The following is a 6,354-nucleotide window of genomic DNA, read 5'->3' as shown; positions in this document are numbered from 1 at the left end:
CCCAGTAATGGGATTGCAGAAACAAACAGGAGGTCTAGCTTGAGTTCTTTGAGGGTTCTCCATACTTCCTTCCAAAAGGGTTGTATTAATTTGCAGTCCCACCAACAGTGTAAAAATGTTCCCTTCTCTTCACAAACATGCCATCATCTGTACCTTTGAGTCTTAGTGAGGTAGGCCATTCTCATGGGGATTAGGTGGTATCTCAAGATGGTTTTGATTTGCATTTCTCTGATAATTAAGGACAATGAGCATTTTTTCATATGCTTGTTAGCCATTTGTCTGTCTTCTTTAGAGAAGGCTCTATTCATTTTTCTTGCCCATTGATATAGGGGACTGTTGGCTTTTTTTGTTGTTGTTGCTTAATTTGAGTTCTCTGTAAATTCTAGTTATCAAGCTTTTGTCTGATTGAAAATATGAAAATATCTTTTCCCATTCTGATTGTTGTCAATTTGCTTTGGTGGTTGTCTCCTTAGCTGTATAGAAGCTTTTCAATTTAATTAAGTCCCATTCGTTTATTTTTGTTTTTGTTGCAATTGCCATGGAAGTCTTCATAAAGTTTTTCCCTACGCTGATATCTTCAAGGGTCTTCCCCACACTTTCTTTGAGGATTTTTATTGATTCATGCCTTAGATTTAGATCTTTTATCCATCTTAAATCAATTTTATTGAGTGGTGAAAGGTGCAGGGCCAGTTTCAGTCTTTTACTCGTGGTTATCCAGTTCTCCCAGCACCATTTATTGAATAGGAATTTCCCCCCAGTGAATATTCTTGTTTGGTTTGTTGAAAATCAGGTGGCTGTAAGATTTTAGTTTCATCTCATGATGTTCTATTCAATTCCAGATGTCCATGTCTCTGTGTTTTTGAAGTTGGCTACATTTAAAAGAAAAAATTCTTAACTAAAACAATGTTTTCTGAAAGTACTAATTTGCTCTTAATGATATCCCAAGACATTTTGATTTTAATTATACAACCTATTTCCTTGTAAAGATTCTCAGCTTTTACTCAAGGATTTAATTTTTGCTGTGTCTTGCTGCTTTTGGCTTTTCCTCAACTTTAACATTTTTTTTCATTTATTTAGAAGTTTATTATCATTTCATCTTTTATAGAGGTTTATGCATAAATGAACACACTGGCAACTTATACAGGATTTTAAAATGACAAGTGAACATTAATTTTCTGATATTTTAAGTCAGTCTTCAAATCAATTACTTCTAAACACACTTTAAATTAGTATCAAGTGCTTGATTTTAATAACTATTTTACTAATGTGAGAAACTATGGTACTTCTTTTAAGTATTCTCATGTTAAAGCCATGAATTCCACCTAACCTTATCATCTATGGTAAGAGTGTTAGCTTAACAAAACATTTTCAAAGATTTTACATACAGATTTAAAATATAATGATGAATATAAGCTTTTTATTTGCCATGAAATAGTCTACAATTAAGCAAATGAAATGCCACCAATATAAAGAGAGCTTTGGGCAGAGCCAGGTTTTGTAAATTCTAGAGTATTATTTAATGATTTAGTTCTCTAAGAAATTAAGAGGCTAATTGTATCATTCATATAGTATGTTTACCTGAAGTACTTTTAGAAATAAACTGCATTTTGGGGGTCACAGATATATCATGCAAGGAGTATCCTGGTTTAAATTTTGAAGTCCTTTCACTTCTGCTTGCTTCACCTTGAACTTGTCTGAAAAGAAGTTGGCACATTATTTTGCAAATGTTACTGGACATCAGGATATATGTGGCTGAATTTAAGCAGCTATAGAAAGATGAGAGAACTAGAATGATCTCACTGGTTTTGTGAACGATTTCTTTCCAGGAGTAAGATGATACATTAACTGTGAAGAAATGTAGATGAATCAAAAGGCATGATAGGGAACAAAACATACAGTGACAAAGGACACATATGATAAAGGAATTGTGGGTTGTAGTGGCGTATTTACTAGAACTAGGAAATTTTGATATCCATTTAGAAATCCTGAATAGATTCTTATCAATTTTAATATATGAAAGGATTATTAGTAGGAAAATTAGCCAAAACATTGCCACAAGAACAAAGATAAAAATTGCTTCTCCTTTTGCTTTCTGCTTATCTTGGTAATGGGAATACATTGTGGAATTACGTCTTCCTTTCTCAAGTGTTAAAATAGTCATGTTTGGCCGGGTGTGGTGGCTCTGTAATCTCAGCACTTTGGGAGGCTGAGGAAGGTGGATTGCTTGAGTTCATGAGTTGGAGACCAGCCTGAGCAAGAGTGAGACACCATCTCTACTATACATAGAAAAACTAGCTGGGTGGTGGTGTGGGTGCCTGTAGTCCCATCTACTCGGGAGGCTGAGTTAAGAGGATTGCTTGAGTCCAAGAGTTGGAGGTTGCTATGAGCTATGATGACACCGTGGCATTCTATCCATGGTGATAGCTTGAGACTCTGTCTCTAAAAAAAAAAAAGAAAAAAAAATTCATGGTTAAAAAATCCAGCAAGTGTGACTGTATACTGCATAGCAAACATAAATACTTTGTGTGGTTGTTATTGCCTTCTGTTATTGTACAGACTTATTCACTTTTATGTAGTGATCCAAACTGATGAATCCAAGCAAAATAATGCTAATGTTCATGTTCACATAAAATAGTGTTCCCACAACCTTGCACAGAATCACATACAGCATCCATTTGTCTTGGTTAATGTGATCCGTTATTTGGAAAGGGAGGCAGAGGATGAGTAGGAGGTCCCCAATGGCTACATTAAGTATGTAAATTTGAATGGAATTTCTTTTGCTGTTGATATCCTGAAACACATAGAGGGCATTTATGTTCCCAACCAGTCCCTAACAGAGTAAGAAGTTTTTAACACATCAGCTTTAGCACTTTCTTTGCTCATGTCCCTGTCTCACTGTTGCTAACTCTGTTGTTATGGCCTGCCACTAAATGTTTTATATTAAAGGATTAGAAAAATAGTTTCTTACAGTATAACTTAATATACTTGGCTTTTCTTGATGTCTGAAGTACTTACCATGGTCAAAAAACTTCTCATACTATTGCTAAGAGTCAGTTGTTCCCCTAAACAAGGTACTAGTTTACCTTTCACATTCCTCTCTCTCTAATCTGCTGTACCATCAGGACCCCGACACACCTTTGCTCTGTCTGATTAATTCAATTCCCCTTTTTATCACCTGTAACTCCTGAGTTGTCTAAATCAGTTTCCCACAAAAAAGAAACAATTGCACTACAGTTTTCTTTGCCCTTTGGGAAACTGGCCTAAAAGAAAGATTTTTATATGTTTTATCAAGATAATTTCTGATTTATCTTTATTTAGTTTTTAATTAACTAAAAACCCCCTACACTTTAAAGGGGTTAAGGTTCTTACCTTCATTTAACTTCCTGTATATCTTTTAAAATCTTTTGATGACTATCACTCTTGGTGAAATAAAAGACCATCACTTTATAGTGACTTATAATTCCATTTTGAGCAAGACTTTTAAGCCTTTGATATTTTAAAGCTTTCCAAAATCAAAATTTCAAGGTGGCACCTGTGGCTCAAGGAGTAGGGTCCCAGCCCTGTGTACTGGAGGTGGCGGGTTCAAACCTGACCCTGGCCAAAAACTGCAAAAAGAAAAAAAATTCAAATTATGTTAAACTGACATTTCAATGAGGGCTCCTGAAGTCCAAGAGAGACATAGTAGGATTTTGTATATTTAAATTGCATCAGAAACATTGTCAAATATCAAATGTTATTTAATTTTCTCTGAGTTACATTTATGTAAATGCGCTACTAATAATATACATGTTCCAAAATTGTATTAGATTCTTAAAATTCTAATATGCCTTGGTATATGTTGTCAGTAGTAATGACAATTATTATTTAAATCATTGTATACCAGAGAAATAGTCAAATTCTTTTGTGTCTTTAACCATGGCTATTCTAAGACTTTTTGTCAACCCCAGACAATTATTGTTTTACTTTGATTCTTCTGAAAAAGAGGTTTATATTCAGCTAAAGTCCAAAATTTGCTTATTCTTTAGGAAAAGTCATGGAAAGGCCAATGTTAAGTCCTCTCAAAGACAGGTTTTTGATAAGTTTGAATGTTGTACATTTGCCTTAGGTAAAAATTAAGAAAAGAAAGTTGGCTCGGCGCCTATAGCTCACCCGGCTAAGGTGCCAGCCACGTACACCTAAACTGGCGGGTTCGAATCCCCAGCCCAGACCCGCCAAACAACAATGACGGCTGCAACCAAAAAATAGCCGGGCGTTGTGGCGGGCGCCTGTGGTCCCAGCTATTTGGGAGGCGGAGGCAGGAGACTCGCTTGAGCTCAGGAGTTGGAGGTTGCTGTGAGCTGTAATGCCACGGCACTCTACCCATGGGGACAGCTTGAGGCTCCGTCTCAAAAAAAAAAAAAAAAAAGAAAGTTATTAATAGAGTCTGAGGAAAAATAATGCCTGAAAATTCTATAGGCAAAACAGTGCCCTTTGACCCTTAATCCCTCCCTTTCTCTGAGTGTTTTGAGAACACACGAGCAATCTATACTCTTACAGATTCCTGATAAAAGTTAAATTGGTACAGTCACCTTGGAAATAAAAGTAGCTTTAACTAGTACAGTTCAACTACTTACACCATAAAATCCCCCCTTCCTACTCCTGAGCACACACTCTGGGGACCTTCTGGCCTACGTGCCCTGACATGTACAGGCATGCTAATGTTTGTGGAAAAAACTGGAATCAACCATATCTACAACTAAAGAAAAGTAGCAAAGGTAGCAAAATGTAGCAAAACTGTGGCATAGTTATGAAATGTAGAATTTCTATAGTAAAAATGAATGACAGTCTCCCAAATCGGGGGTAAGTCTCCTACGCATGGTGTGTCCCACAAGAGAAAACATGGAGGATGAGTTCAGTATATTGGAAGTTTAAAAACATGTAAAACTAACTAATATTTAGTTTGGGGACATAGACAATATAAAAATCTTTAGAAAAATGAAGACTCTGGGTTTTGGCAGCAGCCCATGGTGGCTTCATAGTTTCTGCTTCTTATGCCAGTGGCAGGTGCCCAAGTACTTACATGATCATCACTCCTTGAACTGGAGTTTTTCAAAGTGCACTTTGATGTACCTTGGGGTGTAGTTTTGATGAGTATTTTTAAAATGGAAGGAAAATACCAAAGTTCATTGCCAAGATCCCTACTGAGAACTACTTACCTTGGAACAAAGCCACAGACAATAGTAATGGACCACGTGACAGAAAAGAGCAGGATGCCATGACAGTCACCCTGGCTAGAACAACGTCATGTGGCCCTTGGCTCACTGGCAACTCTGTGGATTCTCTGGCATAAAAAGGGAAACCTGATGAGGAAGGCACTTCCATCTTGCAAGAGTTAGTATGTTACTTCTACTTATCACATACAACCAAATTGAACTTTCACAGAATGGAAAGGCAGAGTGTTGATCAAAAGAAATTAAACAGAAAAACATTATAAAAGAATAAGCAGTATCTTTCAAGGAGTGATAAAAATATAGAATAACCAAAATGGAATAGAAAATATGAATGGAAAACACACAGCTACTTTAGAAAACTTTAGAAGTGGCTGGGCGCCCATAGCTCAGTGGTTGGGGTACCCACCACATGCACTGGGGTTGGTGGGTTTCAACGTAGCCCAGAGCTGCTAAACAACAACAACAAAATTAGCCTGGTTTTGTGGCAGGTGCCTGTAGTCCCAGCTACTGGGGAGGCTGAGGCAAGAGAATTGCTTAGGCCCAAGAGTGTGAGGTTGCTGTAAGCTATGATGCTACAGTACTCTACAGATGCTGACAAAGTAATACCCGATCTCAATTAAAAAAAAATGGTGAGTATACTTTTGGGAACCATCTGGTATCTGAATCACTCTGACCACATCTCATTAGAAAACATTGTGAAGGACAGTGACTGTGACTCAGTGGGTAGGGTGCTGGCCCAATATACTGAGGGTGGCAGGTTTCAACCTGGCTTGGTCAAACTACAACAACAACAAAAAATAGCCAAGCATTCTAGTGGGAGCCTGTAGTCCCAGCTACTCGGGAGGCTGAAGCAAGAGAATTGCCTAAGCCCAGGAGTTGGAGGTTCCTGTGAGCTGTGATACCACTGTACTCTACTGAGGGTGATAAAGTGAGACTCTTGTCTCTAAAAAAAAAAAATAAATAAAAGAAAAGAAAAGAAAGGAAAGGAAAACACTGTGAAAGATATGAAATTTATCACCGGATGCCCAGTGGCTTGCTAGTCGACCATCTCTGCCTCCTGCATCAAACCAAAATTGTTGTCATGATACTAAGCTAGGTGTGCAGACTGGGGTTTGAGACTCACATTTTTCTTTTTTTTTTTTTT

General features: G+C 37.3%; 2 pseudogenes; both read right to left on the bottom strand.

The window, feature by feature from the left end:
• Window positions 1-828: 828 nt before the first annotated feature.
• LOC100955318 overlaps window positions 829-6,354 on the bottom strand; it is a 315,223-nt pseudogene continuing 309,697 nt past the window's right edge.
• On the bottom strand, window positions 1,562-2,883 carry LOC111725068 (annotated as a pseudogene).

Source organism: Otolemur garnettii, unplaced genomic scaffold (assembly GCF_000181295.1).
Source record: "Otolemur garnettii isolate 467f Iridium unplaced genomic scaffold, OtoGar3 scaffold00031, whole genome shotgun sequence".
NCBI lineage: Eukaryota > Metazoa > Chordata > Mammalia > Primates > Galagidae > Otolemur > Otolemur garnettii.
The sequence above is the reverse complement of the archived record's forward strand: the minus strand, read 5'-3'. Positions and strand labels throughout refer to the sequence as shown.